General features: G+C 40.8%; 1 long non-coding RNA gene across 1 annotated transcript; it reads left to right on the forward strand.

The window, feature by feature from the left end:
- The first annotated feature begins 7,922 nt into the window (after window positions 1–7,922).
- On the forward strand, window positions 7,923–11,616 carry LOC137470613 (uncharacterized). Its single transcript, XR_010997158.1, has 3 exons — window positions 7,923–8,247; window positions 9,060–9,114; window positions 10,844–11,616. It is a non-coding gene; the product is annotated as an uncharacterized lncRNA (long non-coding RNA).
- The last annotated feature ends 11,454 nt before the right edge of the window (window positions 11,617–23,070 follow it).

Consider the following 23,070-nt stretch of genomic DNA (forward strand, 5'->3'; position numbering starts at 1 on the left):
ATGACAATCCTGCTTTTCTTATCTAGTATCACTAATTGACACTGACACAAATCTGGAAAACATACATAAGGTTTTGTAGATTGTAAGGTAACACAAAATAAGATAACATTCAATTATTATCAATTTATTGTTATAATCCAAAGGGAGAGGTGCCAGCCTTATTTTTTTTTATTCTCATTAAAAAAGACTCACAACAATCCTGGTTTAGGATTAAGATTTTGAGATCTGCCTTTTAAAATATATAAATGTATATAAAATATATAAGTATGTAAATAATGCAGAATAAAAACCTCCATAAGAGTGGGTCAGAAACAAAAAGCAGGTATTATTTTTCTCAATGCAAACATGACTTATTCAAACCCTGTCAAAACCTGAGAGCAGAACAAATAAAAGAGAAGACCTATATAGCAGTTACCAGATCCAATAGTCTATGGTATTTCTTATTCCATCTTTAAAAGGTTATATTGTCTCCACCATCACTAAAAGTTTATCTTGATTCCACCCAAATTTTATTTTGGTGTTCATCCAGTATGAAGTGTTTCTCTCAGTTATGATATATGTCTCTTCCTCTAAGAAAACATATTTCCTCCTGAAATACGTGTATGTGCTTTCTCACTTCATGTAGTCTGCGTGATTACATAAGCAGCCTGCCTGTACCTACACTCTTGAACATTTCAACACATCTTTGCAGTAAGGAAGCTGAAGGCAGTGATTTATTTGACTTGTTCCGTTCCCAAATGTTTTAATTCAGGATTAAATGCTGTCACTTTGGTTTACTGTCTTGAAGTTTATTTCCTTTAGCTTGTTCAGAGAGTTCTTGAATTTTCCAGTATTTTGCTGGCTGTCTTGTTCTTCTGGCTTCCATTTCCCAGACCTTGATTAAGACAGCAGCACAGAGGTGAGGGCACTGAGCCTTTTTCTGCCTTTCTAGTGCAACTGCAGTGGTTACAGAGGTAAGAGGTAACTGGACTCAGCCTAGCCCTGGCTGCTGGCCACCATCCTCCCTCTCTCCCTCACCCCTTTTCCTGTCAACCTCTTCAAAAGCTCTTACATGTACTCCTTTAAATGTTTCAATGAAAATACTCTGTATCAACAAAAAATAAGACAATGCAGCTTAGTATTGTTTATATTCATAGGGAGGTCTTCCTATCTGTAGCTGACTTTGGGAAGGCAGAAATGTTTGCTGTCAAGGGGAAAGGTGCTGCAGAGCTTCTAGGTGTGGATTCCCAGAAACAGAGAATAACAGCATGGCTGAGGTTGGAAGACATATCTACCGCGGCTGCTCTACAAAGGAAAAACCCATGTGAACCTAAACCTGGGATGCAACAATCTACTGTTCATTTGGTCCTACCCCTTGATAAAGCAGGGTCACTTAGAACAAGGTTGCCCAGGACCAAACATTGGGATGGTTTTTGAATATTGCCAAAGAGGGGTATTCCACAGACCCTCCAGACCCCTTGGGCCAGTACTCAGTTACCCTAACAATAAAAAGGTATTTCCTCATGTTCAGACAGAACCTTCTGTGTTTCAGCTTGTGCCTGTTGCAGGTGTCCTGTCAGCGGAGTGAGCCTGGCTCTGTCCTCTTCACACACTTGCTGCAGGTGTTTATATACATTGATAAGATCCACCTGAGTCTCCTCTTCTCCAGCCTGAAGTCATAACTCTCTTAGCCTTTCCTTACAGGAGTGTTGCTCTAGTCCCCACTTTTGCTTAGAGAAGGTTTTAGCAGCACCAAATTTGTGCTGTTTGTGCCTCTGCCATTTCTTGCTCCCCCAATTATCATAGTGGCCCTTTGCTGACCTCTTTCAAGTGCACCCATCTCTCTCTTCTGCTGAGGATGCCAGAACTGGAGACCGTACTCTGGCTACAGCCCCAGCAGTGCTGAATGGAGGGGGAGGATCACCTCCCTTGATCTGTTAGAAAGCCTTCTCCTAATGCAGCCCAGAACAGAGTTTACAGTCTTTTCTGTAATGTGAGGTTGCTGGCTCATGTCAACTTGGTGTCTAGCAGGACCTCCAGGTCCTGCTCTTCAAAGCTGTTTTCCAGCTGGTCAGTTCCCATTACATAGTGGCCCATTAGAATAATGTGGATTATTTCTTCCCAGGTGTAGGACTTCACACTTCCTAATGTTGAACTTCACGAGCTTCCTGTCAGCCCATTTCTCCAGCCTGCTGGAGTCCCTCTGGATGGTAGCATGGTCCATTGGCACATCAGATGTTCTGGGCAGTCATTTCTTTAGCTGGCATTGCTGGAGCCAGAAGACATGCATCTGCAATGCACACTCTGCAATCCCTGTGCCATTCCTAGTGCTATCATTTATTCTGGATCAGTTAATTCTGCAGCCTTTGCCTGGTCTGTCTTTGTACTACACACTCTGTAATAGAGTCTAACAGGTATTTAAATGCATGGTGGTTTGTATGAGACATTCTGACAGTTAGGGTATTCTTATATTGAATAATATATACATGGGCCATTATTAAAGCAGTCAGATGGGAAAATAGAATATTTTTATCCTCATTAATTAATTTTTTTTTCTGGTTGGAGTTGATGAGACAAGCTGGGAGAAAGGGGGCTGAAAGGCAGCAAAGAAGTGTTGAACCTGGTGACCTGGACCAGGCCTGCCATGCTACAGCTCACCAAATATCATCGGTGGCACAAACCACATCTTCTCCTGCACAAGTTTAAAAGGTAGTAACACCTGGCACTTGCAGTCAGAGAGGTGTAGCAAGTTTCACTAATCTCTATGTCCACTCCTTTGAGCAGAACTCAGGCAAAACAGAGAGCTGTACTCCTATGATGTAAAACAAAGCCATGTCACTTCTTGTGGCACTGCCCTGAACCAGTCCTTCATGCAGTGACTTTTACATTTTCCTTCCAGGCCACCAGCTGTCAGATGGTAACAATTTCCATCCACTTGCTGACGTGAGCTGGTTTTGAACTTTAATCCAGTCCATGTCTTAACTGTGGTGGCAAACACTTTTTAACTAAAAAGAGCCTTCAAAACAATTTAAAAAAAATAATAAAACCAACAGCCCTTGCTAGCAGCTCAGCTTTTATAAAAGGCTTGACAGATGTAAACAGGCTGAGCAATCACATGAAGGAAGGATGCAGCCATTGCGTGACTGCAGGAGCTTGTGTTTGCTGGGATTGGGGCACCTGGATATTGCTCCACACAACCACCACTCCAAAGGCCAGGGCATGTCCCAGAGAGCTTCCAGTCTGCTCCCACCATGGGGCACAAGATAGATGCTGACTGATGGGGGAGCACAAGGAAACAATGAAACAGTAATGGTCAGCAAGAAGCAGTAGTCTCATCATTAAATCATCTCCATTTACTTTCCTAATATGCTAACATTTTCTGCCACACACAGATCTCTTCCTCCCAGGCAGTAATGAGTGCCTTCAACTCCCAGGGAAGTCTATAAGTATGGAGAGACGTCAGCATCATGCATGAGGTGCTTAGCATTGTGCATGGCAAAGCCTGGAGAGTCAAATCTTGGCTAATTTACATACTCTGGCTTGGAGCAACAGTCACCTCTGTAATGGAAAATTATTATAATACAAGAATACAGCTGGGAAGAATTGGCCATGTTTCTTGGACACAAACAATAGTAGTTTCTTAGTCAAATATACATGGGTAATAGTTAAAACATTGCTCTTGCTACAATTCTGAAAATAATTTCTTTCTTAAAAGTTAGGCCTTCACAGTAGAAAGAATAATACTACCATTTTCTATATGAATATTTTCTGCTTGGGAAGTGGACAAGTCAGCGCAATCCCTGGGTATTTGAGTTTGCTCTTTGCATGTCTTCCATGCAACTAGTTCCTTATATTTTCTTTTCCTGAGTGGTACTCACTGTGGGAACTCAACTGATCATTCACCTTTCTGTGTTCTCCCTGATGCCTGGTGACACCCACACATTGCAGATAAACTGTTTTCACCTTCCACTCATAATCTGGATAGTCTCATTTCTTTGCTGGATAAATTTGGAGTGTTGAACTATCTGACAAGTCTGAGAATTTGTAATAAATTTATTCTACTTAATATCTAGTCTTTTTCTATAGTTGTTGCCATTGTCTGTGCCTTTGGTAAATTTATTAATAATAGGGCTTAATCAAGCATATTAACTCTAGATTCAAAACTAAATGGTTGCAAATTAATTTGAATTACAAAGATTAGCCTTAGGAAGGAAAAATGTGGCTAACACCACAGTCTTCTGAGCTAACCGCACCTTTTGGAAATTCCCAGAGGAGCTGATTCACTGGAATGACAATTACCCCCCTGCTTCCCCCCCTCCTCCTTTTTCTCCCCCCAAAGCACATTGTTTTACAGGAAACTTAATAAAACCCAGTTTGTTAACAACAGTCATTAGAACTTTAGTGAGATTGCTCATACTGATTATAATCTTTGAAAAGCAATTTTTTTTTCATTCCAACAGGATTTCTCTGCTTATTCACACCTACTGATTGGTACGGGAACCTACCCTGAGAAAGGGCTATGAACCCATTTGTACATCAGTGATGTCACTGGGAATTTTCTTGTTGGGTTCAGTAGCACCAAAGTTTATAATATCCTGAAAAGTAATCATAACAGATTAGACACCCATTCTCTTGTTCCTTGCGCACTCAGTTTCTAGCAACAATAGTTTTAATTTTGAGTTGCTAGGATTTTTTTTTTTTTTTAATTACATATTATGAGTCAAAGGATGTTGAATCCAACACTCCGAGGAAACAATGGAGACAGATCCTTCACCCTGGCTAAGTGCCTTTTTGTCCTTCTGTGTGGCTACTTTAATTTGTACCAGAGGCCAGCCATACACACATGCATACACATGTATACACATGAGACCAAGCAAGCCTGAAAATCAAAGGGAAAAAACAAAAATGTTTTACTGACTCTTTTAGCTGCCACTGCCTAGCTTCAGTTTTAACATACTCACCGCATGGAAGAGGGAAAATTTTAATAGCTAAACAGAAAAGGAAAATAATCACCATTAAATTATTGGAGTAGTAGGTATCTTGGGAATACTACAAAGAAAGAAGGAAAGAAAGTATTTACAGAGAATGATCAATGCTGTAGCAGTTTGCCTGGCCAACTTAGTCAATCACAATTAATGCACAGACGTTTTTGATTGCAATGGCCCTCTCCTTTTCATTAATTTCCACTCTTCAGCTACTTTCTTTCCTGTGTTTATATTCTGGCTCGCTAAACTGATTCGTTTTCCTGGATGTAAAGCTACAATACAATACTTTGTAACCTAGTACTGTACCCTACATATTTGCCACAAGTATGTAAAATATGGTAGGAAAGCAATATTTTCTACAGGGAATAAAAGCAACAGTGTTAGCTGTCTGATAAAATCATATTTACAAATAGTCACAGTTTATCATTACTATGAGTCAAATGTCCTTCCTATCTTTCAATTGGGAAAGCAAAGACATTTGCCCATTTTAGGGAGAAGGACAATTTTAAAGCTGGAAAAGACTGACAAAAACCATAGTTCAGTTCAAACCACTTTTGGGAAAGTCCCAGAATGCTGAATCACTGGGGTGGGCAAATGCCACCCTCTTCAGCTGAACAATCAGAGATTCTAAAGACAAGAAATGTATGCATGCTTAAAGAAAGGAAATGCAGCTTTACTGTGACTGTTTGTTTTGAGAGTAATTCCCGAGAAATCATTTTCTGTTCATAAGGTTGTTTTTTTTTTTCCTCTCAACCTCACACTCATGAGGAACGGAACTAACCACAGAGATTTCTAAAAGTTTGTCAGTGACCCCATATTTTCCCCCACCAAAACACTTTCTGCAAGGCTTTTCAACCCTTGGACCCAGCTGCCAGGCAGGGTTTTTTTATGTCATTTAACTCCCCTATCATGTAATCCCTTAAGCATATGCATTATTGCATTACCTGAGAATGTCTAATAAATCCAGACATCCCAATGAAGTCAATTACTTGAATGCCAACAATTTTGGGGCCTCAGCTTCTGGAATTATTTAAATTTATATCATGCTGAAAATCTAATGTATTTTTCATCTGCATCTACCACACTCCTTAAACAAACAAAACTGTCAGTGGTTTCTTTGATAGGATGCTTGCTTCCCCATGACAGTGTTCCTGTAGTGTTGTCCTCAACAGTGGGATCAACTTGCACCTTTAGTTTGAGTCCACAGCCCTGTCCCATGAGACAGCAAGTGCACATCACTAACACAGTAGAAAAGAGCTGGATTTGGACATTTTTCTCAAGCCTCAAAAGTCCTAAGAATACTTCTCTTTCATGAGTCTGTCAGATGGTACAATATTTTATCTTCCAGTGGTCCTCCAAACCCAAGTGATAAGGCCTTTCTGTAGAGACAGTGCTTTAACAAGAAAAGTTTTGCTGTTTCTCAATACACAGCCATTGCTTCGATGGAGGGATAACAAATCCCTCCAGTCCCCATTTTTACACACATTTGGAGCTTTATTAAAATTGAGAGGAGCACAATGCAAGGCATCACACAGGACAAAATAAAATGACACATTTGGGAGAATTTCACCTCTACACTTTCCAAACCAACAAAATCCAAGCATGGAAGATCAAGAAATTTAAGCAATATTATTTGGCCATGAATTCTTGCTTGTGTCTTACTCAGCCAGTTTCTTTCATAACCTTCATTGTAAATTCCTCACCTAATTCCCCTGTAATCTCCATACCTCCTAGATTGGAGAGTGTGCACTCAGCACTCCTCCAAAGCCCTCCCCACGTGCCACTTGCTGGGCGTTGGGACTATGCCAGCAGCAAGCTGCTCACCGAGTACCTGTGGGTGAGCTGTGTTCCCAGGAGTGTGTCTGCTCGGCTTGTCGGACCGGGACACTCGCTTTCCTGCTGACCAAACAGAGAAAATCAAAGTCGCTTCTCACAGCGCCCAAGTTACTCACTGCTGCTCAAGAGCTGACAAGAGGAGCGTCTCACAGATGTGCTCCCTGTCCTAAGGGGTTGGGAGTGTTGCATCAGCTGACTGGCACAAGAGTTGTGACCCACAGCCCCTGTCTGTGACCAAGCCATCAGTCAGAATGCAAACCAGGCTCAGGTTCTGTCACTAAGCATGAGGTACAGTTCCACAAACTTCAGCTGACTGAACAGGTCCAGTACAGGGCCTCTTGCCCTTCAGCTGAGAGAGAGATTCCAGTACTTTCAGAAGGCAGTCCAACTTACCCTGCCTGAGAATGGTGTCTCATGCAGGAAGGATCAATCTTTCTTCAGAGCTACTTATTTCCCGAAGTTTATTGGAGAGAGAGCCCGGACAACTTGTTCAGAACAGTCCCACCTTTTTGGACTCATGCTGCATCTATATTAGCATCAGTGTGTGTGTGGCTTAGAATGAAAACAAATGTGATAGCTAAGGTGTTTTTTTTAGGTGGTCTGGCTTTCTTTAGCTTTGAAAGAACTGGTATTGCAGTAAGACACTTGAGTGTGTGGTAATGCAGTGAGATAGCCCCACACCCAGTCGACTGAAAGTAGCTGGCATTTAGCCCAGTGACTGGCAACATCCCTTAGGTGTGGTGCTATCTCCTGGTATCACCCCACCCTGACATGTCCAGCATTTCATTGGCACAGGCATTAAGGTCTAGTTCTACTGCCCTCACAATGAGTAAGGGTGACGGGATCTAGGTCTGAGTGAATGAATATTGCCATCATTGCAGCAGCATTTGTAACCTTACTATGCCAGTGAAAATTCCAAATCAGAGCTTTGAGAATAAGGAACTAATTGTCTGTGAACAGTTTCTGTCTAATGACCTCTTACCAGAAGCTCAATACTGCATAAAGGTTTATATCCAGGGCTGGTTAGATTAGTTTCAATTTCAGGTAGTGGGTATCTATCCAATTACTCTCCTCCTCCTCCTCCTCCTCCTCCTCCTCCTCCTCCTCCTCCTCCTCCTCCTTCTGCTACTTGATGTGCTAAGCAGCATGTGAGTTGGCAATTTGGGATGAAAAGCAAATTAGCATTATGCAAACTGCAGGATTCTGGCACTCACATTAGGATCACTGATCTGGCAAGAAATCCTGCCAAGCTACCAAGCTTTCCTGAGCCCAGAGAGAGCTGCAAGCCCTAATCCAAGATACCAGCTGACAATAACAAAACAAAAAGAGATTGTGGGGGAGGGGGAACAAATCTTAATTGTCTGGGAGAGTACTGGTGGGAGCTTGGAGGTGGATTTCCTATAGAGACCTAATCCTTGTGTTGCAGTGAAGAAATACAGATAGAAAGGTGAGAGATAGAAATGTAAGAGATAAAGGGAGAGAAAGATTAAGGAAGGGAAGGAAGAAAGGGAGGGAGGGGAGGGGAGGAAGGAAGGAAGGAAGGAAGGAAGGAAGGAAGGAAGGAAGGAAGGAAGGAAGGAAGGAAGGAAGGAAGGAAGGAAGGAAGGAAGGAAGGAAGGAAGGAAGGAAGGAAGGAAGGAAGGAAGGAAGGAAGGAAGGAAGGAAGGAAGGAAGGAAGGAAAGGAAGGAAGGAAAGGAAGGAAGGAAAGGAAGGAAAGGAAGGAAGGAAAGGAAGGAAGGAAAGGAAGGAAGGAAAGGAAGGAAGGAAAGGAAGGAAGGAAAGGAAGGAAGGAAAGGAAGGAAGGAAAGGAAGGAAAGGAAGGAAGGAAAGGAAGGAAGGAAGGAAAGGAAGGAAGGAAAGGAAGGAAGGAAAGGAAGGAAGGAAAGGAAGGAAGGAAAGGAAGGAAAGGAAGGAAGGAAGGAAGGAATTATGACTGACCCACAACAGGCTATGTTGGCACCCCAGCTGTTTGTGACACCTGCCTGTCTGCTGGCAGTGGGCAGTAGAGCAAAAAGAGGTAAACCCATTTTGCAAAAGAAATACCCTCAGTTAATGGGCTCATCTATGTGATGGACCAGGCGGGACCTTGGTCCTCATGCCCTTTTGCTGACTCTGAACACATGGGCAGCTGCTGCAGGAGTGGTAGACGACAGCAGGGCAGTAATACCTTAAAGCACTTCAGCCGGATTCATCAGAATTCATCTGCCTTCAGGGTTTTTTTAAGGCATTCACTGGTAAAGGTTTTATTTTTTTTTCAGGTGCTGAAATAAGCTATTCCTGTTGGTATTGTCTGGTCTATGAAAGCAGGACAAGGTCAGTAATCTTTACATCTTAGTTTGGATGGAAGGGAGAGAGAAACTAGAAGAAAGTGTAAAGCAGTACCTAAGCCTCAGTGAAAACCAAAGGGAGTTGTAAATCTGTCTGTGACTGTGTGCCTGAGAAATTATTTCTGTATTTCAGCTTTAATAGGTGTGCTTCTTTACAGCCTTAGCCCCAGCCAGCACCCACCCCTGTCTGTACTAATGCTGTGCACATATAGCAAAAACACTGTGTGGACACTCAAAGCCTTTTGCATTCTCAGATGGTAAAATATACCTAACCACATGAAGATCAGATAGCATTTAGTTATAGTTTTATGCCATCAGTTGCATCAGATTTTTCTCTAATTATGCAAACATCTGTTGCATTATGAAAGAAATTCTATATTTTTTAATGAAGATTTTTTTATGGCAAGACCCAGCAGTATAAATAGTTCTAAAACACTTGGTAATGATTCTTCACTTAATGGAGGAAAGTAAATTTGTAGGTTTGTTGAGAGTAAGACAGGCTGAGAAAGATGTTCCTAAGTGACAAAGTGATCAGATACAGCAGAGGAACAGAAATAGGAACCTCTTTAATGGTGTTTTTAATCAAGCTAGTGCACTATAGGATTGTATATACTTAGATTTAAAAATTACTCTTTTTCACCTTGCTCATGGTTTTATCCATGCAAAGGCTATAGAGGGAATGCAGTGGGTTGAATCCTCTGATCCCCTAACTCTCAATGGCCATCAAAGTTCAGTGTAGTTATCTCTACACTAAGCTCTACAAACTGTGCTTTTACCTCCTGACCAGTGCAAAGTCCTTTATTTTCAGTATTTATTTTGCAACTGTTTCAGTTCAGTGCATTAACATCAGAACATGAGACACAGCTTTTCAGCCTGTTGTTATTATTTCGAGGACCTGGCGCAGTGCTGTGAACCCAGGAGGCAGAATGTACCAACCCTTTGAGGGTTTTGTGTGGAAGTCATTAAACCAAGGCAGTGGAATTGTTTCATTTACTTCATTAAATTTGTAATAGGTTTCATTAATTTCCTCTGGACTTTCATTACAATAGGAAGAAACTGAGTCAAGTTCTGGATTTCCATTTCTTATGAAACAACTGTGTTTGCTTTTATTTCAGCTGGATACACAGTTCTGCATCTGCTACGCCAGACTTTTTCAAGTAAAATGACAGAGAAGATCTACTTTTAGACAGGCTTTTCTGCTCTGTTTCATTTTCTCTGATGGAAGGGCTCCCAAAACAGCATCTAGAAAACAGGAACTAGCCTTTGATTTCTGCCTTCAGTTTTCTAATCAGAACCCCAACTAGGATCACAGGAAACAGGGTGCACCATTCCACAGATACATGGCTGCAGCAATACTGCTGGGAGAAAGTTGAAGATTTTATTGCACATATCTAGGTCACAAGGTCAAAATTAATATGCTTATGCTGAGAAGGGAGGTAACCCAAGTGCCTCTGGATAATATGATTTCATGATGGCAGGCAATCTTCCAGATTTCATTTGGTTTCTTGAGAAATCCTGGTTGGCAATCAAGTGTATGTTTCCACACCTCCTCCTTACAGTACAGCAACTTGTATTTTAGGTTTTTGAAAAAATCTAATCCCTCTCATCCAGGTAAAATGATGTCGCATATTTGACTTCCTCCTTTACTAAAAAGGAATTTACAAGCCAGGCAACACAGAGTAGGGCTTTAACCACCTCTGTTTCTGACCTTTCAGGAGAGTACAGGCAAGCTGATCCTCTACTGTGTTTCCTCTACCACACACTGGTTTCTCTATTTACATCACAACCTCTTTGTGCAGTGTAATTGTCTAGCACAATGGGGCCCTCAGTGGGAACCTCAAGGTATTTCCATCACAAGAACAACAAAAAACAGCAAGGAAAAGAACAAAAGGAGAAACATTCTGATTACAAGAATAGGTCCAAACATCATCAGACTGAAGAGTTTCAGAATTTGGGACTTTTCAAAACTAGAAATAGAAGCAAATGAGAGGGTCCAACACTGGCTTTTATCTTGAGCTGCAATGTGTATCTCCAAAAAATCATGGCATGCACTGTATGCATTGCTTCTATTGTTAGAACATGTCAAGTGAGAGTATAATGAAGTTCTACAAATTGTCTAGCATCATCACAACCACACATGACATTTTCCCTCACACAATCTTCTTCCCAATATTTACGTTTTGAAAATCCAGTTATGAGTTTTTACTCCTCTCCTTCAAATGATTTATTTTGTTTTCTTGGAACAATAGGTCACATTGTTTTTCTCCTTCAGAGCTTTCACTTTGATGTGTTGTCTTGGACTGCTAGAGGAAATGTTGTGGACCAGAAAAGAAGTATTGCTGTGGTCCAGCTTCACTGTAAACAGCAGGTGCAACAGCTGCTGCAGGAAAGCCACTCGTTTTCCTGCTCTTTTTCAGGGATGAAAGAGGGGGATGTAGCAACTTATTTTTCTGGAAAATCTGAGACATAGGAAACAAAAATAAAGACACAGTTTGAAGTGTTTCCTTTATTTGTCAAAAGTCTTGACATGCAAAATAAAGAACATGTAAATACTATACTTTAATATGTAAATACTGCATGCAAGTATGCAAATGCTTCACCTGGATATGATAGGCTTGGTTGTATCTATAAATCTGAGTACACCAGGCCAAACACTCAGCTGAGCTATAATTTGAACTGCCTCCTCAGCAGAGCCAAACTAATTTTCACCAGCAGTTATGTGGCAGACTCTTACAGTGATGTGCAGAAGTGTAACAGTAATTTATCTTCCAGACAATCTTAAAGGGAAGGGTGCAGAAGAAACTGCTTACACATATCAGTGCTTCCCATGTTCAGAACATATGGTTAATTAATAAGCCCTTAATTGTATGTGTTTCTCAGGAAGAGGACTGGGGCAAGCCATAAAATGTGTGTGGAATTCTGCATGTGTTCATACTGACCCTCGCTCTAGAGCTGCAGGGAATGATTCTCCTAGCCCTCTGGACAACAGGGGTTATGGCCTGCTATGCTTCTTGCAAGTCCACAGCACTCCAGTTTCAAAGTGAATCTACTTAAAACATAAAGTTTTCCAGAATTTTTAAGGCAGCACCAAATATCTGTGTTGTCTCATACTTTCCAACAGTTGAGTTTATCAGTAGAGATGGTCTTTAAGAAATCAGTCAGCCACTGTCACCAGAGGTACTCAGAGTCAAGAAAATTCAATTTCTTTACCCCTAACTATGGAAAACAGGATAAAATTTTGTGTAGGAGCTCATCTATGAGTTCTGTTACAATTCTGGTCTCAATAAATCTTGTTATTTCCTATATGAAAATGGTTTGACAAGCAACATAACTGGGATATACATGCACCTGTGCTGAATATATTCTTTCTTACCTATGCTTCTGAAAGCAGAGCAATATTTCTGTAAATAACTCCACCCCTTGCTGATAAGTGCTCTCAATTGTAGAGTATGTAGTAAAGAGGAGACAGGCAGTCACCTCTACACTATCTAATGAGCATTTGGCAGGGCTGCTGAAGCTAAAGCTTTGGTGCTTCATTTCATCTGGTGAAGCACTGAAGAAGAAGCACTTAAGCGCACAGAGAACAAAGTGGGGATGGAAACATTTTGTGACACTCTCACAGGCTCTCCTTCTTGCACTCTTTCCCTCTGCTTTGGACTGCCAAAATCCTGGCTCCACCAGACATACCAAGAGTACGTTTTAAACAGGGATGTTAATCCTACTCAGAGCAGGATTAGCTGCCCCTGAAGCCTCTGAATGCCAACCAGATGTTGCTGTGCAGCTGGCAAAATGCCCAAAGCAGCTTTTAAATTCCTTTTTCTCTTTTAAGATGGAGATCTCTTACCCGAAAGCAATATGCTCTGGGAATCTCAAAGGATTACAGATCCATCACAGGAGATGGCTCATTTTCACCCACTTGTAGTCTACTGATGCCAATCAAAAGACTCTCAGACTATACCTGTATTAATAAACCAGGGAAGTTAACTGGCACAAGACTATCCCACATATTTTTAGCATGCTTCAAAGTCTGGTCCCAGCTCTCCCTGACACTGCCCAGGCAGCATTCAGGAATACGACCCACGGGTTGTCATTCCCAATGACAAATTATTTCTAATCACTCTGCTCTTCTGGAAGAGGAAGAGACCTGAGAAATATGGATGTACACTGTACTATCAGAACTTGATATCAGAAGCAGGGAGTAGTCCTTGGTTTATCTTATTTACTGCAGTAGACATGGCCCTGTTGCATTCAGTGATCATTGGATTACACACAGAAAAATATATACAATAGATTTTAAATGTTAAAGACACTCAGCCCAGAAACTTTGTTAAACTGGAGCTAATTAGATACCAACAAGAGCATGCTGTGCTTCATGCCCATACCAATTCATATATCATCTCTTGAAAACCTGTATCTCCAAAGGGATGCCTGCAGCATAACTAAATGAAGGTTCATAAGTTGCAGATTGATTTTCCCTACCTTACAGGCCTCTTCTTGTGGTAAAGGAATTGCATCTCAAAAGCAGATTTGGAAATGGATCTTGGTGGCAGGCAATTTCTTACCAGGTAGCTTTTCTTGTCAAATGATTTAGACAGGACCTTGTAGTCACCTCAGCACTCCAGCTTCTTCTATACAAACTGCTGTACAGCACACTTCTGGCTGAACTTATGCCATCTAAGCACAGGTCATATGTGCAGGCTTCCCCTACTTAATGACATAAACAAAGAGCCAAATTTCTGAACTGATTACCACAGACCTCACCTTATTTTCCCAAGCTCACTCAATCACTCAACGTACCCTCTTCTATCTTCTTTTTTTCCTCCACCAATCACTCATTAATCCATGACTCAAAGTCTTTTCCATCCTTTCCAAATTGCTGCTTTTTGCTGACACAGCAGCCTACTTAGATAATGAAAATCAAATTGCTGTAATAAGATAATGCCATGCTTTTCACTAAGAACAAATAGAAGCAGAACTTAGAAGAAATCTGGAGGATTAGGAGCAGGGATGTTATTATTGGTTAACTCCAAATGCCTGAGACAATCTGCCAAATCTTCTGAGTGTGCTTCACGTGGTTAAATTATCCTGAGATATTTTATGCTCCAAGAAGTTAGCAGAGTAGCCTCAGGTAAAGAAGTGTCTTTCAGCACATACAGAAAAAGCCCTGAAGAACCCTTGATGTAAGGAGAGTGTGTTGAAACACGTAGCTGGAGCCAAAGAATGTATCTGTAAAACAAAAACAAATCTAGTAATAATTCTATTACTAAGGTACTTGGAGTTTTTACAGCATTATTTTTAGGTGTTTTTAAATGCCGATTTGTAGTGAAAGGTCATAAATATTTGGAGGGGGTATCTGAAGTCCTGCAGTAATCAAGTGCAGACTTTAGAAATCGTTAGCAGTTGTTCAAATTCCTTTGAAGGGCTGGATAGTAGCTCTTGATATGAAGTGGTGTTATCTTTGACTGCTTATGTACCTCTTGTATATATTTAGTGTGTTCAAGGCTGAAGGTGATCCTGTCTCTCAGACATGTTAAGAACCCTGGTGGCATTTGGGCTCTTGCAGAACTTTCAAAGCTTTCAAACCTCCTACCATTTCATTTGCAAAAGTAAATCTATGCTGCTGAGTTACAGAGGTGATTTCCCATTCTGACTGGTCGCAAGCAAGACCGATAAGAAACGTCTGTCCATGATCACACTTCAGTGCTCTCACTGATTTTGGATGCATTATTCAAACTTGCGCTGTTCTCAGCATTACTCATGCTTTTGTGTCAGGGAATGAAGATATGGTTGCTGACTAAAGTGCAGTATTGTACCTACTATTCAATTACACAGAGGATTTTGTCTTTTCTAGACATGCAGTCTTGCTCTCAGATCAACCACTTACTTTTTTTCATGTTGAGTAAAATTGAGCAATTCAGCACTTAAATGCAAGGAAGTAATGAGGCATTCCTAAAGTAAAATCTACTTTGTTCTAGAGGCATATAACACAATTCATAGAAATAAAATGGCTGTACTCAGATAATTTGCTGAAGGGTAAATTTATCTTAACTCCATTTAAATATCTCAAAGTGAGTTTCTTACTCATGTAATAGTCAATGGGAAAAGAGAGGAAACTCCAGAGGCCGAAATACACCCCAGTTATTTCAGATATTGATCTTAGGGTGGGATTATAAAGTAAGTCTGGATAATCAACTCTGATTTAGACAGATAAAGATGTATGAAGTTGGACAGGTGATTCCCAAGAAGAAGCAGATATCTAAGCAGACATCTAAGATATCTAAGAGAGAGCACTTAAGCAGATATCTGGGAGATAGCTGGAATTTTTCATCCTCCAGTTGGAAGAATTGACTCTGTGACTGTTGACTGGACAGAAGAAACATACATATTGCTTGTCACTTAATTGTAGACTCCATGGAGACATGGCTGATACAGGGATTTTAGAGTAAATAATAGTCTCACCTTTGACCATGGAGGGCTCCATCTACAGTAAGGAAGTGTAACCTGGAAAGGTAGCATAAGGAGCCCTGTCCAACCCTCCCTCAACAGCCCAGCAAACAGGCTCTCAAGGCTGTCCACACAAAGAGTTTGCACAGGTCAGAGTTGGAGCAAGGGCATTTTGCTAGTAAAGAAATATATAACCTATTGTCCCAGAAAACAGGCAAAGGAGTTTTATCAGAGCCCAGCTGCTCTGATATCTGCATTATTCCAAGAATATTTTCCTTGCCATAAAGGGAATCCCAACAAGTCCTAAAGCATAATCCTCTATCTGCTCCAAACGTAAGCATAAATGCGAATAGGAGGCAGACAGTGTGAATTTTGTAGTGCATACTTTTTCTATTTTAAATAGTTTCATCAGCATGGGGTCTGGCTTTCACTTTCTAATACAAGCTTCTAGTAAGTTACAAACCTCACTGAAGTCTCTCCCTTCCCTCTACCAGCTAAAAGGATTGACTTCCTTACATCAAATGCACCTAATATAACTAACTCTGTTAACTCATGCTTGTGGGATGAAAACCAAATTGGAATCACAGAGAAACATATGATGGGACTTCGCAATAAATTATTCCCTTTAAGAGTAGGAGAGTTTTGTAGCTTTGTCACAGGACTTCCCAGGTGCTGGGAATGGAATACAGGCCATGGGACCAGCTAGGTTTCCAGGGAAGCAATGTAAAGCTGGAAAAAGTACAACTGAATGAAGGAAAATGCTCACAGAATCATGAAGGAACTTCTGGAACAAAATGAGACCTCTCCTATGACTCTGAGGTTGGCTCTCTTGGGTCTCCTTCCTCTGGATGACTCTGTTTCTTTTCACCAACAGAAAATTCTCACTATTCACTTTCCATGTGCTGCTCTAAGTGCATTACAAGGCAACAAAAATCAGAATAGGTCCCCATGGTACATTATGGATTTCAGAATTCTCACAGCTGTCACCAGCCAGAGACTGCTTTACAGATTAAGAAAGAATAGTAAGCTGTTAAAAACAAGGAATGTTTTGGTTAGGGTCAAAAGTATGAAATCAGTATCACCCACCTCTGTGGCCCTGACCCTGTGCAGAGGTACACACATGCTTCATTTCTCATACTGTGGGTGCTCTCGATCACTGCCACACACATGAATCAGTGTTTGCAGGGTCACAGTCAATTGTTTGCAAAATGAAAGTTCCGGGGAAGTCTAGCTAAAAAAACTGTGACTCATTTAACATATTCACTAAATATCTATTGTATTAAGTGTAGTCAGTATTGGAGGGTGATATCATGAACTCTTATACAGATCCAAGCCCTTGCATACATTTTTTCAGCTTGTGACTGCCTCCTGAAGTCTCTATGCCCCATCTTTCCAAGCCAGAGTGTCAGCAGTGGTTCTCTGCTAAAAGTATAGTACAGTGGAAACTAGATATTCACAGTACAGTTTAAAACCCACATGGTTTTTACTGTAGTTTCCCAAGTAGAAATAGATGCTAAGCTTTAAAACCAGACATTCATTGTGAACCAGTGCACTGAGGTTTAGACATGACTAATCTACTTAATTAAAATCCTTTAAAACTAGACATTGGTAGCTCAAAAGTAACACAGCAGAATGGCAGAAGGACAGGGAACTGACATGCCTCAAGTGAGCTCCATTGTGGACTAAAATGGTGTTTGAGAATATAGGTGTATGGGTATAAGCAGCTCTGTAAGCTGTGATTAGAGCCATTGTGGGTATTTTATATTATCACACTGATGCCAGCACCAACCTCAGACAAATCCCAACAATGAGCAAGAATTCAAATCAAAATCTAAGAACATACTTGAAACTCAAATCCACTTCTCTTTTGCTCAAAATGCAGCAATCTACTATATTATTACTCTCTAAACAGAAAAGCAATCATTAAGTTATAAAGACTTACATCTTGAAAAGCTGATTAGTAACACTGCTTTATATGTAAGCAAGTTTTATGGTAGGCATCTTTATAAATTAAGTTTAAAAATGTGTCTTTTATTTCAAAATAAGGAGACCTAAACATTCTGGGTAAAATCCCGGCCTTTTGAAGACACAAGCAAAATTTGTATTTATCAAAGCAGATAAGAGGATTTCATTCCACATACTTTGTGTATGCTTAGATTTTAATTAGATTTTTTCATTTTGCCATCAAGCAAAGACATAGAGGTTTCATATCAAATGCCTGGTCCACCATTCTAAAATGGTACCAAGCCACCAGAGCTGAAAGCAGCCAAGAAGATTCCACACTACAGTGTCTGCTGCAAAGTTCTGGTAATTGTCTGATGGCTTCACCTATCTGTGTCTTGGCAAAGTTTGGTGTGATCTAGTGCTCCTAGATCTGCTTCTCATCATCAGCTGGTATTTGTCTTCACAATAAGTTTAGAACAGTGTGTGGCATAAAAATTTGAACAAATACCCCACAGTAAGTATTGAATTTATGAAGCCATATGTCTTACTGTAATGAAGTCAACTGTCCACATCATGAAATCATTACCTGTCCTTGAAAAAGAGATTGGCTTTATGTACACACGTATACATATACATATATATTTCTTATAAATACATAGTGACTTCTTAGCCTTACTTAATTTTTGCACATCCAGGATTCTCTCGTGGCTTTTTGCATTTCTAAAGCATATTTCTTTTCATCATGCTTCTTTTACAATAAAAGTTTGGTCACTGCCCAGATTTGTTTGCTGGTGAGAATGCCAGCTGTCTAAGAAAAAGCGTTAAAACACAAAGAATGGAAGTTTTGCTGCTTTCAGTCCCAGAAAGCCCACACTAAGATTTGCCTAAAATTAAAAGTACAAGTTATGCCCTATAATAATATTCATGACAAGGGATAGACTTTTTCTAAATGAACCAAACATTATCAAATCATTCATGAGTTTGTAATTTAGTGACAGAAACTACACAATAATTTCATAGAGGAAAATCATGCAAATATTAGCCATTAAGTAGATCATAAAATTACCAATTAATAAAGAACAATTGGAAACTGTAAGTGATATTGAAAGCTATGTTTGCATTGAAGGTGCCGTTACAGTGCCTGTTAGACAGCAGAGTGGGGAAATGGAGAAGGGAAGGAGGCAAAGACATTGTAGCCATTTCATAGGCGAGGAACAGAGGAATCAGCTCACAGCCAGGGGCACAGGCAGAAACTGAGACCTCTGGATTCTCTCACGTGTAATCAGAAAGCTATTCCTCTCCAGACCTCCTCTCTAACACTTTCCTGAGAAAGCAGCTTACCGGCACGAAGGACAGCTGCAAGGATACGGGGAGGAGAGGCAGCCTGGGCTTCCCAATCTGCAGCAGTGCATTTCCCAGTACATTCACTAGAACTGAGTGCTGCAGCTTGCTCTGTGGAATGCAGCCAGGGGGGGCCTGGCTTGATGTCTTGTCTGCAGTTGCTTCAGAACAACTAAGTTAATAGTAATGATGATAACAGTATATCTGAACAGGACAGAGGTTAATTTAATTCTGCGAAGAGGTGCATACCTTAGCATAATGAAACCATTATGAGGAGCATTTTTTGCCCAAATCAAGATAAGGGCAGATTGGAATGAGAATCTTGCAGCCACATGGGTAGGGAAAACAGTCCACTAAAAATGTGGGATCGGAAGGTAACACAGTCCTTTCATCTCCCACTCACTAATTATGTATGAATATAGGCCCAGGATAGTTTTCACTGCAGGCAATGAAAAGTATCCTATTAACTTCCGTGGCCTTGAAGTAAAACTCTCAGAACAAAGTATTCCATGTGACAGCTTGAATCTATTGGTGACTCCACCATTTACTAGGGTGAGTTTTAATGTTTTGAACCAAAATTTCAGAAAAAAGATTTCCAGTCAGAGAGAGGAAAGAAGGTAGACTGAACTTTTTGCAGTTAGAAGTTATTCCTCACATACAGAAACAGTAAAAAGTGAAATAAAAGGCCTCAAAGGAAGAAGACAAAAGATTCAGATATTATATACCTGAGTTGTGATTGCTTTGTGCTGGAACCCTTTTTAACATGTAGCACAATGCTTTAAGAAGGATTCAGAGATGTGATAAAACAGATGCAGCAGATGCAGGAAATATAACACTTCTCACAGGGCAGACTTTTGGGGGTAATTCAGTTTATTAATGGCATGTATTATGGAATAATAAGTTGCAGATGATCATTAAAACTTATCCTTAACAGACATTCCTTGTGTATTCATCTTTTGTTTTTTTCCATAGAAGGGATGAGAGAAATTTGTGTAGCCTGAGACTTTTGAGCTCCTAGGGCTCACATTTGCATGTTGACTTGTGATTTAAAAGTAAGGATTATTTTTAAGAATGTTTAATTAAAAAATAATAATGAAATAATTCCTGTCACAAGAAAAGCTTGTGATGTAATATATTCCAAGGACAGGTTTTGTTCCAGGAATCTCATCTTCTTGTTCCCCTCATTTTCCTAACAACTCTAGCCAAATGGCAAATTTCCGCTGCCATTAGAGATTCATTTCTATCCTTAGAGCAAACACTGCAGCTTTCAATCTTTGCCTCCAAGTTCATCCAGCTGTAGCATTGGCAATATAGGAGGTGATCCAATGGCTCTCCTGGTGATTCCATCAGGAAGCTCCATACCACTTGCAATCAAAGACAGCCAAAGTGAAGAAAAAAGCCTACCAGGAGAGCAGCAGTAGCTGCAATGTGGTATAAAGATGCAGTATTTTATTCCCAGTTTGTATGCAGGTCAGAATCAGGAATGCGCCATGACCAATGAAAGGACAAACAGGAATGCATGAGTTATACAAAGGGAGGGGTAAAGGCTGTGAATTTGTAACTGTAAATTTGCAAGCAGAAGAACAATCCTAGCCATGTTCTGAAACAAAGACATAACCACAAGGTGAACATGTTTATATCAGTTAAACATTGTGACTCCAAACTCCAGATTGGAGCTGAAATGACTGGGATGTTAGCAAATAAGTGAGGAATCATTTTGGGAAAGAGGGCGAGAGGTGGATCATTATATTTCTGTCAGACTTAGCAGCAGCAGAATCTGAAATCACATGCTACGTCTCAATGGACAAGTCGCATTTCCACCCAAAGTTTACACAAAACAATTAACATGGGCAGAATGAAAATTATTGCTGAGGGGGATTTTGGATTTGCTGCAACCGAGAGCTTCTAAGAGTAGCTTAGACTTTTTAAAGACTAGATTAGACAAATGTCTGTCCAGACAAGCTTATGTTTTGTGCGTGCTTTTAGCAGGGGGCAAATTAAGCCACTAATGTGGTCTTCAGACCACTTGGGGTCTCTTGCAGGCTCTTGTCTTTCAATTATCCTGTGCCGTGCAAATGCTTTGCAGGACAAGGTTATGTAGGTCCAGGAAGAACAGGGGAGGTGGCATTTGTGAAGAGAATACAAATGATGTGGAGTTGATACACAAGCTGAATGCCATGTTGTTAATGCCATGTGTGTGTCACCAAGCACACTGCTGGTAACACTCAGTGCCAGGCACCCCTCATGCTAACAAATGAAATGTGTGCGGCCAAGGAGGTGGCTTTGCAGACAGGGTAAACAACAACAACAAATGTGATCAAGGCAAAATGTAAATATAACGGTAACCACTGTCAGTGCCATATTGCATATGTGACAGATGTGAAACACTGTAAGTGCTAAATGTACCCAAAATAAAAAGACACAGATGTCCTGACAGCAGGCAATCTGTGTGTTTCTTCTCTGTGCCAATTCCATATAGCACTTTGTAGTCCCCAGCTGTGAGCCCACACATATAGCTCCAGACTCAAAAGTTAAAACTTAATCAGTCCCAAGCTTCTGTGCCCCAACAGGCAGCAGTGACGTCACTCCAAATGCCAGTGCCCACCGGCATGCCATTCATGGGTTGCTGTGACTCGGGGCTGCTCAGCCCCAAAGAGAGGAAAGGACAAACATGTGGAGCAATCTCAGTGAGCAATAAAAGGACATGTTGTTGGTCATGCTTCAGTGTGTGATGTTCAACTCATCTATCAGGCAGGATGAGAGGAGGCCAGGCACGGCAACAATGTGCAGAATTCTTTATCAGTTCAGTCATCACCTGGCAAAACACCAGAGTAGAGATAGAGCACTATCTATTCATTAGTGCTGTCAGGACCCTTCTCACTGTGTCGGGTACCTTTGCCAAAGAGATTCTTACTAATAGGACCATGCACTACAGTGTCTGGCCTGGTTAAATGGAAGCAGGATTCTAAACCTCATTTTCAATACCCACTAGAGGTAAATATTTGCCTTTCCAGATGAGAAGAAATAAAGCAGACTATACAGCAATAAACAGTGCATGCCATGACAGTTATCTGTTTGCAAACTAACAATCCAGGACATCAGAGCAATCAATGCTTCTGCATAACCAGGAGGGAAGGAAACCAAATCAAATTTGTGGTGACTACAGGCTTCCTCAGGTTTAGCTGTTGGCATCTTGGTGCAAAAGTGCAACAGACAGGTTTCTGAGCTAAAGAAGGTCATTAACTGCAGACAAGTCCTCAGCAACCATGAGACCATTTGATCTCCAAGGATGCAGTGGCATGCTGTATATCCCATATTTACAAGATGGTGTTTCCAAATGTAGTTGATTAGTATTACAGGCCACAGCACCATGTGTAATAAAAAAGGAGTTTGAAGCCTTCTGTGCCTTCAAAGGCAGAGAGGGCACAATCCAATTAATACCAGGTGACAAAGGCCTACACATAAACAGCATAAACATCCTGACAGACATTGGAAATGAACCATTGTCCCACAGAACTTGAACTGTTGGCACCCAGAGCCAGAAAAGTGCTGGCAAGGAAAAGTTGGTTTCCAAGTGTGAGAGTACTCTCAGTGAAGTCCACTGCCCAGCACACACATGGAAACAACCAGGGCCCCAAGGAATACTCAAAAACGGGCAGCTGATAAAGAGATATGTGAAAAAGCTGTGTGAATATGGTGTTACTGTCACCCAATACAGCATGTAACCACTCTGGTATGTGGTTTATATAGCACTCACGCATAGCACTCATGTAATATTCCAAGTCCTATGCGTGCTGCTCCAGCAGTACCACACATGCACACAATACCACAATCAAAAACACATCTTCCTGGCAAATTTTGACAACCTATATACCATGTATTGCAACCACCCGCACACATATGACGTGATGATAACAGCTGCCATTGCATCACTAGCAAATACTTCAATGGACCAGCACACATTTTCTCAGAGAGAGAGAATCTTCACACAGTCTCTGAACAACCTACAAGCAGATGGCAAACTGTGCACATGAGGAAAAGCTTGATGAAGCACCCAACACAAAGGCAGGATGAGCAAATATGCTGATTATGAATCTGGCTAATTGAATGTTTCATGAAGTAAACACATCGGTAAAAGCTATCCCACCCATTAAAAACAGGCTGCATGTCAAAGAAGTTCAGAGCACTTAATAGTTGGTGGGCCACCAATTGT

The sequence above is a fragment of the Anomalospiza imberbis genome, chromosome 3 (assembly GCF_031753505.1).
Source record: "Anomalospiza imberbis isolate Cuckoo-Finch-1a 21T00152 chromosome 3, ASM3175350v1, whole genome shotgun sequence".
In the NCBI taxonomy this organism is placed as follows: domain Eukaryota; kingdom Metazoa; phylum Chordata; class Aves; order Passeriformes; family Viduidae; genus Anomalospiza; species Anomalospiza imberbis.